A 12,861-nucleotide genomic window follows, 5' to 3' on the forward strand; every position below is an offset into this window, starting at 1 on the left:
TGAAATAAAGTTACCAGATAAAAACTATGTAAAATTTTAATAGAATTGTTTAAACAAAATGCAATACTATAAATGAATGCACTTTACATGTCCAGTCCAAGTAAACACTAAAATTTACTTATTTTAAGCAAGATATTTGTCCAACTTTTAATTTAGTTTGTGCTAATTAGATAAATTTTCACATATCTGATTAATCTTTTATCATATATATTGTCCTACAGCTATTATGTATACTCAATTGGAAATTGCAATAAAAACAAACCTTTAGTGGTTTCCTACCTGTCAATACAGAGTTGACAAAAATCACAATATTAACAAAAGATTATAATTCAGGGTTAAAGAAAAGTATAATATTACTTGAATAAAATAGAGTTTAGCCAAATATATATGTACATCTTTAAATTGTGAATATATGTACAATATCTTTTCTAGAGACATAAAATTGTATGACATGTCTCTTGTTAGGCTAATGATAAAATTGAGAAATGGAAATGGGGAATGTGTCAAAGAGACAACAACCCGACCAAATAAAAAACAACAGCAGAAGGTCACCAACAGGTCTTCAATGTAGCGAGAAATTCCCGCACCCGGAGGCGTCCTTCAGCTGGCCCCTAAACAAATATATACTAGTTCAGTGATAATGAACGCCATACTTATTTCCAAATTGTACACAAGAAACTAAAATTTAAATAATACAAGACTAACAAAGGCCAGAGGCTCCTGACTTGGGACAGGCGCAAAAATGCAGCGGGGTTAAAAATGTTTGTGAGATCTCAACCCTCCCCTATACCTCTAACCAATGTAGAAAAGTAAAAACATAACAATACGCACATTAAAATTCAGTTCAAGAGAAGTCCGAGTCTGATGTCATCTGATGATGACTGATGATGACTTTTGAATACTGTAACAGTATTTTTTTTTACTGAAGTATACAAATCAATTATAAACATGCTTTAAAAAGTATACCAAACTATCTTAACTTGTTGAATATTCATTCAATAAGAAGAACAAAAAGGTTCATTTATTGACATAGTTCAAGATTTTTGTCATTGTAATCAGGGCATTTTGAAAAGTAATTGATTAAATTAAATTACATGTAATCAGATTTTTGGCTGATTAATGATTACAATGATTACTTGGGAAATTGTAATCAATTACAGCTGATTAATGATTACAATTACCCCAAGTCTGATTTACATGAACTAATATGTGCATACAAACTAGCATGATATTAATTTCAATGTCTATCAATTTTCTACTTAATAAAATGCCTGTACCAAGTCAGGACTATGACATTTGTTATATATTTGTTTAATGTGTTTAAACTTTTGATTCAGCCATTTGATTAGGGTTTTTTCTTTCCAAATTTTCCTCGGAGTTCAGCATTTTTGTGATTTATCTTTCATCTTCTTCGAAATAATATAGAAATAAATGGCCATCAGCAGCAATAAAACAATCAACTAGCTGGAATCAACAGATAATTAATGGTTCGTAAATCATGAGAATTAGATTTCGGTTGATATCAAATCGAGTGATCTTATTTCCATAATAAAATTGACGCAACTATGGCGAATTTAATTACTTTTTTTTCAATTAGTTAACGAGAGTTAATAGCGAGAGTTACCCAATTCTCACGAGTTGTAAAACATATAACTAGTATGGTTTACATTCTCCTAATGTTCAATAAAAAACTCCCAACTCGTTGGTCTAGTCTTTTGCAAGTCTGACATCAAATGGCCTGTTCCGGTGTGAAATTTCAACAATAAACATTATCACTGAACTAGTATATATTTGTTTAGGGGCCAGCTGAAGGACACCTCCGAGTGCGGGAATTTCTCGTTACATTAAAGACCTGTTGGTGACCTTCCGCTGTTGTTTTTTTCTATGGTCGGGTTGTTGTCTCTTTGATACATTCCCCATTTCCATTCTCATTTTTTTTTTAAATCTGTGAAAGGTTCAGAATATAATCAAATTTGAAAAAAATAATATTTTCAGTTTGAAAATATGAGTGTTATGTAGTTAATTGCAGGAATCACGTTTCCCCGTTGTAATAGTGGAAATGCACATTTGTTTGACCTTTAAAAGTTACCTCATGAAAACCCAATGGATGTACCCTCCTTATCGTTTCATGCTGCTCGATAAAATAGTCGAAATTCATTTTTCGTATCACAGTACAAGCGCGAAAAAAATACATGTCGACAACAAGCATAAATATCCAATGTATATTTTTCTGTTTCTGCAGTGCTATATGTTTCACATTCACACCAATTTCATATTTCAAATGACGATTGACAAACTGGCTTTGGTAATTAGTACTTAGGACAATGAATGCGCCATTGTATTTTTATATGTGTGCTAGTATTAATGTACTCGCTGCGCCACTAAGCCAACTGGATTATATAAAACCCGATATCAAAATAATTTTTTCAAGTGTTCACTTGCCAAAACTGTTATCAGACAGTTGCAAGTGAATTGACGCTACATGCACTTAAAACATAATTAATTCCTTTTTAATAGTTAATGGTAATGTGTTTGATGTGTTTGACCTTTTGATTTTGCTTTTAATTAGGTACATCCGTTTTGATTTTTCCTTGGAGTTCAGTTTTTTGTGATTTTACTTTTAATAGCTTCAAAGTAAACAGATTTTAATATTTTCTAATTAAGCATTTCGTTTTGCATTGATAGCCGTAAAATTTAAAGTAAATACAATCAGTTATAGTCATGCAGTAATGTTGTAATTTATAACTATGACGCTGCAGTCCCAGAGGGTATCACCAACTCAATAGTCAGTACTTTAGTTCTGACATGATAAAAAATCAATGTGTTTTAATTGTTCATTATAATTTACAGATTATTAAGAAACTAAGACCAACGTTTGTCGAATAATCGGCTTTTGGCGTATTTGATTTGTTTAAATATTTAGAACAGCACATCGGACGCATAAACTTTATCTAGCGTTGGTTTTGTATTGTTTAAAGCGCTTCTGTGCTTCATATACAATGCACTTCGGTTGATATTTTAACACCCCTACAGATTTACAATAAGGAGCATTCAATTCTTTTTTTAAATATTGGATCATCACTATTACAAACATGTTTGTATGTTTAACACAAGAAAGGCACTTTTCAATAGGAAAAGTGAAGATCGTGTAGCAATAAAGGATTTATTGAAAAAAAATTGTTTGTCAACAATTACATTTAACTTTAATATTGCTTTGACGCATATAATTTTCTTTACATGTGCGATAAATTTTGATTTATTTGACTATAATTATCCTTTGGATACTGACAGAATCTTGATATCAAATTTACATATTGCATATTTAATTTCTTTAAACAGTTTACAAAAGTCTCCTATGTATTAATTGAAAGTTACTAAGCACATCACATTTTGTATTTTGACATTTTGACTAAATGTTGGGATTGCATTCCCCTTAACGCTTGTTTTAATGAATTTAGATGTCATGTCACTTTTGAAATCAAAGCAAGAAACATAATAACAAACCATCAATACAAGAATAAATTGTTCGGGATTTTAAAACGTTTATTGTTGAATGTAATACATAGCAATGTTACAGCAGTCAAATCATGCTGATTAAAAACAAAACATTTTTCTTTCATGGTGTCAGCGTTCCTCAATGCACATACTGATTTTCACTGGTTTTAGTCAAGTAACTTAGATTTTTTCTGCAAAAAAAAAGAATAAAATATCAATTTTGTTTTCTTAAATACAGTGCGTTTGATGCAAATTATTGTAATATATTTATTGATACGATTTAACAAGGATTACATTTCGGTATTTTTTGTTTTACAAAATTATGAAAGTTACCTTCTTGCTAAAAAAATCCGTCCTAAATATTTCACAATAACTGCTGAACATAAAGCTTCACATCATATTTAGGACTAATAATAACATTTGATTAGATCTATAATGTAGATGCAACATGTAAGCATTGGTTGTATTAAAAGATACCGCGATCCCGGACTTTTTATGAACAAACGATATCCGTTGTGTCTTTCATTTAAAATATTATCAATACGTATTTTCAAAATAACACTTCTTTTACAGTTGGCTTCTTTTGTCAATGAGTTAAAACAACGATCCCATTACTTTGTATATTGAATATAGGTTAAAAGGAAGAATATAAAGATGACTGGCGCCACCTAGATTTCTCATCTAAGACAATAGGTAGAAATAATTTTATTTTCTGCTATTCTGATAGTTAGAATTCAAAATTGAAATAGTGAGAAACGAGTGTTTGCTATTGATGTAGAAATATCGAGAAATTTAGAGGCAACTCTCTGTGATGAACAACATGTTCTGTGCCAATATTAGCAAGGGGTGTTCTTTATCTAGACTAACTCGAAAATTCCGGAACCGATGGGTACCCTTAAAAATCTAGCACCATGTGTGATAAGAAATATATAAGTAGTGTATTTATATCATAAAATTATATATGAAAGCAAAGTCTAATACACTTTCAGTATATTTTACGAAAATTTCCATTGAATTATTATTATTATTAATCTGAACCTTATCTGTCATATTACAGTAATCAAGTAATTTTAATTTTAAAAAAACACTACAAAAGGAAAAATGCAGGGTGGCAAAACACATTTTAAGGATAAATCAGTTTGTGGTTATTTCCGGAGATTTGTTGAATGAAAAATGCATCAAATATTAATGAAATGTAGAAGACAAATATTTTTTTTTTATTTCTTAAAATCCTTATCAGGTAGGTTTTTAGATATTTGTGTTCATGTTTGTTTTTAAACTTTTAATAAGCATATTGATGCTGTGTAAAAAATCAGTTCTTGTAAGGAACATAGTTCATTCAAATTGCATTGAAAGCAGTTCGCTTGAAATAGAACAATTAAGTTGCAATATGGAGATAGATAGTTGTGTGTTTAAAGTTTAAGGCTGGTATTTTTAATTTGTGTATGCATCCTTTTAAAACATAACGGTTGTTCACTTGCAATAGTTCTAAGTGACAGATGGGAAGAGTAGAAACTAAAACAAAAAAAAACATTTGTTGCATGGAAGCCTAAACCCAATTATTAATGTTAATTGACTGAAGGAAGTGACTGAGTTCAGACATAGTTATGTTGGTTTTTTTTGTTTTTTTTATATTGTTTAAATTATATATATACTATTTTTGAAAAAGCATATGTTTCTTGAAGTTTGTATATTGACTGAATTAAGTAAAGAGTTTTCCAAAACACGACACTTAGAATTGTACACCCTAGAGCTTCATTTGTTGAGTAGGACATTAAACACAACCAACAATTATCAATCCATTTAATGTTTTATCAATAAGATATTGCAAAAGGATTGTTTTATTTATTTTATATTTGCATGAAAGTGGTACTACATGTGTAATATTTAAAAAGACAAGATGACTGGCCTTTGATGTCACATTTTCAGTTTTATTCATATCGATAACTTGAACAAAGTGAGATAAAAGATTGTCTACGGAAGTTTGATTTTTAAGCTCGGATAAAAAAGTAAATCTGTTCATACGTTTATGATCATTTAAAGGACACAATTTCTCATTTGATTACTTTAAAATGCTAAGCAAATTTACATTGAAATGTTTTCGACCTGTTTTTTTGTATATCTTACTGCCCCTATTGAAAAATAAAACAGTATCTTAATCATCAAAACTTGCAAGTAACTTATATTTTGCCAAACAAGACTGAAAACCTCTGGTTTTCCAACTGAATAAAGATTTTTATGCATATTTTCATTTTTCATTTGCACTTCTTACAACATAAATAAATCTAGGCAAGGATACACTAGGTATCAACAGGAACAGTTTGCCTTTATGCTGGATTTATTGAGCCGTTGAACTAATTTAAAAGAGCGAATTCCTGTTAATGACCGTATACTTCTAGAGTTAGTTTTAGTTTTAGTTTTAGTTTTAATGTAATGTGCAAACTGACTGATGTTATTTTATACTTGTACGTACCGTCACCATCAATCACCCCATTGCCATTCTCGTCTCCTTCTTGAATAGATTGATCGGCCTATTGTTCAGCATCCTTTTGTGATCCACCAGATGACCAGTAGATACATACCAGTTCTTCCCTTGTCATCTTATCATCATCAATTTCAGGTTTTTGAAGAAGATCATTACATTCTTTGCTGACTTCCTATAAAGTAAACACGTGTGTAATGTTTATTAAGGTGGTACCTAACACTACAGGGAGACAACTCTGTAAAATCAGCTAAACGTTTTAATTACGTTGTGTTGTAAAGGGAATATCAAGCTTCTCAATTATCAAAATTGGTGTTTGTCAAACTGCTATATAACCAGTGTAATTTTTCTGACAAAACGGTTGGTTGAAAAATTTAGATTTTTTCATATTTTTGGTAAAAAAAATTATGAAAATTAAACGAGCCAAATTAATTTTAGTAAAAGTGTTGGGTACCAGCTTAAGGTAAGAATTCGATTGGTCAACAATTCCAATAATCCTAATCAAATGACAGTAAATAAAGGCAAAAGTAGTAGACCGGTTATCAAAGGTGCAAGATTCTTTTTCATTGACAAATTATATACATTTATACATTCTCGAGTAAGAGTATTAACTCAGTCATTTTATTGGTATTCAACTTTCATGAATTTTCTTTTGCAGGCAGACTTGACGAATATCTGTTAAATACGAATTTAGTTGGGTTTTTGCTTTCAACATTATTTAAAATACGAACTATAATACACTACATGGTGATAAAGATAATATGAACATTTCATCAACTTTAAAATACTATTGGTTCTGGGCCCGTATGCATAAAGATTTTCCTTAGTCTACACTTAAGTTAAGGAAACTCCGCCTTTTTTTTTTATCTAAGTGGTATGCATAAAAAAATCTTAAACTTAGAATTTCCTAAGTAAAATCTTTGTTGTTTTAAGTAACGCCCACAAAACTTAAGTGGTATGCATAAAATCCTTCTACTAAGGAATCGCCTTAGATAACACTTAAGTATAAGGTACCTATAGAGCTTCCTTAACTTTTCAAAAATAGTTTAAAATCAGTCGAAAGTATGCGTTTTTGCAGAACATTAATAGTTTACCTACAATTAAATTGATTAATAACTTAGTCTATATCAGTAATACAATATTAATTATTCGTTTATTTATTGCTAAATATTAACAATCATCGTAATTTTCTTCAAATCACGTATAATCAACAAATCAACAGATAACCGTGGGTAGTTATATACTATTCCCATATCTCCTGTGTATACAGAAAAGTGCTCAGTTTTTATACTCATGTAATTGATGGTTCTATTTTTCTTTTGTTTACTTTGTACGTGCACGTTTTTAAATTTTTACAACGCGCGGGAGTCATTTGTAACTGTAAGTTAAAACACAATAAAGGAATGAAGAGAGGACATGCAAACTACTTTTTTTATATAAAGTATGTGTGGGGATTTTTTAGGGGGACATTTGAATATTCAACTAAGGTTTATTCTAAAGATGTAGGGCATACCCTAATTTTTTTTTCACATGGACAAAATAAAAAGTTTTAAGATCTACCCAGTGTTGGATTTCTTTCATAAAGGGGATTGTCAATGGAATGACTGTTACGACAGTCACACGTCCCCACTGCTACACCCCGTGGAATTCGAAGTTTATATAAGATCATATAAGGTATTAATGATACCTTACTCGTATCAAATTATTTATATTTCCTTATATATTCAATGATATATATTGGGGTTTCGAAAATATTGCTAAGTACGTTAAGATGTTGAGACTATATTTACTGTAATAACTAGTTTTAGTAAAGATTGTAGGAATTTTGAAAAGTGCCCTAGTTTGTATATTGATTCCTAGAAAAAAAACTCTACCCTCCCCGCTAGTTTTTGGTTGTAAAAGGAAGTGATAAAAATGTAAATTTCACATCACAATAGATGTTTTTCAAACCATAAGCAAATAAAAGCAAGGGGTCTGGAAAGGGAGACGTCAGTGTGCAATAAGCTGAACTATTAGTAAACATTTTATTGAAAAAAGTGTTCTGTAAAATGATGTGCTTACAATGCTACCCTTAGTCTTGTGCTACGCCACTGAAACCTTGATCATGTTTTGTTAGAGTTTAAACATATTGTTGTATCCAGAAAATATTACACCCATTAAAAGATGATGAAAGATTACATAGAGAAAAGTCGGATTACCGAAATATTTTTCTTCCAATGCTCATCCGTCAAAACATCAACCTTAAAACCCGTTGTCTTATATATGCGCCAATTGTTCTTCATTATACTATGTTACGTTCTATTGAATTGTTTTACATACCTGTATCAATTTAACCCCAGCTCTTTAGAATAAAAGCATGCTTTGATCAATAAATTAAAATAATCATAATAAACTTTTACATGGATGAGTACATGTGAAGAGCTAGACTAAGTATATATCATACGGTAATCAGAGAAAGGTTCCGATTTAAGAATTCCTTAGTTAAGTGAAGAGTTAAATAAGTTTATGCATACCACTTAATAATTCACTTAACTAAGGAAATTCTTAGTGAAATCTATAAGTGTCAGGAATACTTAAGTTAAGATGTTTTATGCATACGTCCCCTGTTGCCTGAGACAGATATGTTTACATTTATTTAGTGCAAAATATATAAAAGGGATCGAGGAATATATTTTAAAGTAAAGTGACTTATCTTACTTTTCTGCTTAAATTAGTCAGACATTAACGTAATTATCACAAACTTTAAAAAAAAAAAATAAGGGCATTATAAGTATGCAAATGATTTCGTTTGTTATAACAAAAATCAAATTGACAAAGTGAAACTTACTTCATCTTTTCTTCTTGACATTCCAAACACCAATGTCGTGCACACTAACAGAACTGCTAGCCTGGTGTACAATGTCATGATTTCTGTGACAAAACGTAATATGTAAGAATGTGTGCGGTAAATATTAACATATAGTGCATGCATGGAAGGAGACAAACATTGGGATAAACCAAATTTATGAAATTATGAAATTGATATTTAATTTAACGATAAATTGAAGGAACATACAGTATCCATTCTTAGCGTGAGTATTTAAAATACGCAAAACAGGGAAAAGAACAAAAAATGTTAGATTGATAATATAATCTGTTCATAGGTACCGAACGTTATATTCAATGGTTCAGGCTTTCGTGACATCGCTATATAGATCACATCTAACAAATACAAACATTTAAAATAAAAAGAGCATATCGTACAATACTTTTTGACATATATATATTATAATAAATGAATGCGTTTAGAATTTAAAATGCATTTTCAAGAAGACAATTTAAATGATTTTGTTTATATTTTGAATAAGATAACGTTTACATTGATGAACATTGTAGAATACTTACAGATTTTTGTAAAGAAAATGTTATAATATATTATGATCGCAGTATGTTATATACAAGACATCGCGTTTAATCTTTAGTGTGAAATTTATTCCTTTTGTAAAGTTCCATAATTTGTTTCGGCAGCATTATTATATTCATAATGATCTATTACGATTAGTAATCATTCAGGGGATGATCGAACATACTTTGTTATAGTTAAATTCATTCAAAAACACTGCATGCGGTTACCGACACTAAGTAATAAAGAAACATGTGTCATTTGGGCTCTTCTGGATAGTTGTGTCATTGGCAATTATTCCACTTCTACTTTTTTATGTGAGCTAAATTAGTTCGATCTTAAACATAACGGATGTGCTACTCATTCTTTAGTTCCTATATTGTGTTTTGTGAACTGTTGTACGTCTTTTTATTTTAAACCATTACATTGTCAGTGTATTTTCTACCTATTAGTTTGAATGCAATATCTTTCGCCTCTCTCTTATACAACAAATATAACAGTAAATTGACTATCGTTTAACTGTTTACTTTATCACCTAAACGAATATAAATATTATCTTACACAAACTATGTTATGACTTTAACAATAAAGCTGCATGTAAAAAAACTGTTAGTTTGAATACGGTGGAAGAAACGACGACTTTAGCATAAATAATTACACGCAAGATGACTGAAAGACAATTTTATCAAATATTTAACTAATAATTGATCAGAATGTATTGCAGTGTAACATAGCTAGTATAGATATTAATATGACTGTTCACAAGTATAAACTGATCGTGAAAAAGTGTACCATATAGTGGTTTATGCAATTTCGGTAGACAATACATAATAGGAACATCGTCTAGTTCAATTCATATTGTATGGGTTTAATTTCCTTTAAAAAAAGGTTGTTGATCACACGGAAGCTAGTAAACAAAACAATTTCCAGATAGAGGTTGAAATCATTTCTTCAAAAATTTAACAGACGACATCACAAGTAGGTTGTCCTTTATGGAATGATGAAGGATATAGTTTCCCATTATCGTAACTACAATCCTTTCCCATATTCCCAGAGTGTGACAATACTGATTTGGAATTATCAGCGGGTTTATACTTATCAGATCAACATGACGGATGCAACACGTTGAGCAGGATGTGCTTATGTTCCAGACCTTATGAGTATTTGGACCGTACGCGTACAATCGGACCGTATACGTATACTTGTACGGTCAGACCATACATGTTTTGGGACCGTATTGATTAAATTGAAACAAACATTTATCAAAATCTTTATTTTTGTTTATATAAATTGTTATTATTACAATTAGATGGATAAAGTGAATAAGCAAAAAATTGAAATAAGATATTTGTTTAATTGTATATCCGTGACAGAACATCACATGTTGTGTTCATGTATGTTCCTTTGCGTATTTAAAATTTTTGGTAAAAGTTCATAAATGTTCTGAAACAATTGTCCTCCTACATAATGTTTAATTTTCGATAACTTGTACATACTGGGCTGCAAATAATGATTAAATACAGATGATTAAAAGGTTATAAGCGTGATTTTGTTTTGAATAGTTAGAATATTTGTTTTTTATTTCAATTACTGTTGAACTTTTTATATTAATTTGAGACATAATTTGATCTGTCATATACATTTGTATCTAATAAACTTTACCAACTTCTAAATAAAGGTCAGACCGTACGCGTACTGTCCGACCGTATGCGTTTTTTTTTTAAAGTACACGTACGGTCCAGAACGTACACGTACGGTCCGAATACTTATACGGTCTGAAACACTTATACTTCCTACTTCCGGTGCACAGTCTTTCCATTTCTATGTTGTGTTTTGTGTACTGTTGTTTGTCTTTATGTATATATTTTCTTTTTTTTAGCAATAACGTTTTTTAACATATGAGTTTGTATGTCCCTTTTGATTTTTTTTTTAAATAAGTGTCCCTTTATCATGGAGTTCCGAAGCAGTTTTCAGTTGAGTCGTACGCTATTCGGTCAGGTTACGTTAATGTTTATGACGCTTTGTTAGCAGTTACAACTTTTTCTATAACAAGTCATTCACTTATCGTACTTCAAACATTCAGTTAATGAAAGTATTTCCCGGTTTTATGTTCGCTGAATTTCAGTTTTTCTTTGATTGTTTTTATTTTGCATGTAATATTTGGCACCTACTTAGTTTGTCATTTACATATTTTTAAATTACTTCAGTTGTATGCCAAAAATAACCGTATATATTAAAGTAATATATTATTGATTATATATTTCTCTGTTTATCCCCAACTTGCAGATATCCGGATCAAATGGGAGATAACGTGTTTGATGTATTCCCACACTATTATCTTTTACTGATAAAGAATAAATAAATAGCAATATGCCGCCAGAAATTCAAATATTTGTTTTAGTTCTAATCAACTAATTAGAGATATAAAAAATTGTACTAAAGTAAAAGAAAAAAATGTTTTCTCGTTTATGAGACGATTATAAACGTTCTATTATTTATTTGTAAATTAACATTCCTATGCGAATACCAAAAATGTTCGAAAAAAATATAGGAATGGGATACAAAGGGTACAGTGCAACCATTAGAAGACAAAAATAAAATATAAAATAATGAAAATTTTAGAAAAATATGTGAACAGTATAATATAATAAAAAGTAATATATTTTAAAAAGAAAAATCCCCAAAATAGTGAACTCCGTGGAAAATTCTAAACGGAAAGTCCCTAATGAAATGGCAAAATCAAATGATAAAACACATCAAACGAATAGACAACAACTGTCATTTTCAAATGTAGAAAATAGTGAATTGAACCTACTATTATAACGCCAAACCCCGCACTGGTGTAACATGTCCTCCCTAAAATGAGAAGATATTATCATCTCAAATGATTATCATTACATTTTGCATAGTTGTGAAAGATTGACAATGTTGATTGGTTTGAGTGATTTTAGAGAAAAGTATTGTACATCATATATTATCATTCTTTAGTATGTCTGCTGGTAATGACTATTGGACACTTTTATCAGTAACTCCCATTAATAAAATACATATGAAACGGACGTATCTGAGTTAAGTTAATGAGTGTTATTTATAGTACTTACGGTCGGAATTTGCCAGATTTTGAGAAAAGATGTGACTCTAATTGAAAGAAGATGTTTAGATTTTGCAGGTTGTTTGTTTATGTGGGAATACATCAAACCATTTACACACATTTCTGTATTTATTAACACATGTATTGTGTATGCTCGTTTTAGAGTTGAATTGTCCCAGCCATTGAGTTGTAAATATCAATGATAAATACTTTCATGTGCCCATAATCCAGGTAGTCAATAATTAGTGTAAATTAACAAAATCAGATACCTAATGTTATCATAAATCATCATATATTGTAGCCCTTTGCATCGGCCAATATAAGTTTTTAAAGAATTTTAGCCTGGTGGGGAAGTTCAATTTATTAACTATAAAAAAATTGTTTTAATAATGTTTAACTTATTTAAAATGA

General features: G+C 30.0%; 1 long non-coding RNA gene across 2 annotated transcripts; it reads right to left on the reverse strand.

The window, feature by feature from the left end:
• Positions 1-3,528: 3,528 nt before the first annotated feature.
• On the reverse strand, positions 3,529-12,532 carry LOC134704916 (uncharacterized). 2 transcript variants are annotated; one of them, XR_010105436.1, is made up of 4 exons: positions 12,461-12,532; positions 8,805-8,887; positions 5,969-6,152; positions 3,529-3,686 (listed from the first exon to the last, which is right to left on the reverse strand). It is a non-coding gene; the product is annotated as an uncharacterized LOC134704916 (long non-coding RNA). The 2 variants fall into 2 exon arrangements; XR_010105437.1 differs by lacking the exon at positions 12,461-12,532 and adding an exon at positions 9,362-9,407.
• Positions 12,533-12,861: the final 329 nt, after the last annotated feature.

Source organism: Mytilus trossulus, chromosome 2 (genome assembly GCF_036588685.1).
Source record: "Mytilus trossulus isolate FHL-02 chromosome 2, PNRI_Mtr1.1.1.hap1, whole genome shotgun sequence".
Lineage (NCBI taxonomy): Eukaryota > Metazoa > Mollusca > Bivalvia > Mytilida > Mytilidae > Mytilus > Mytilus trossulus.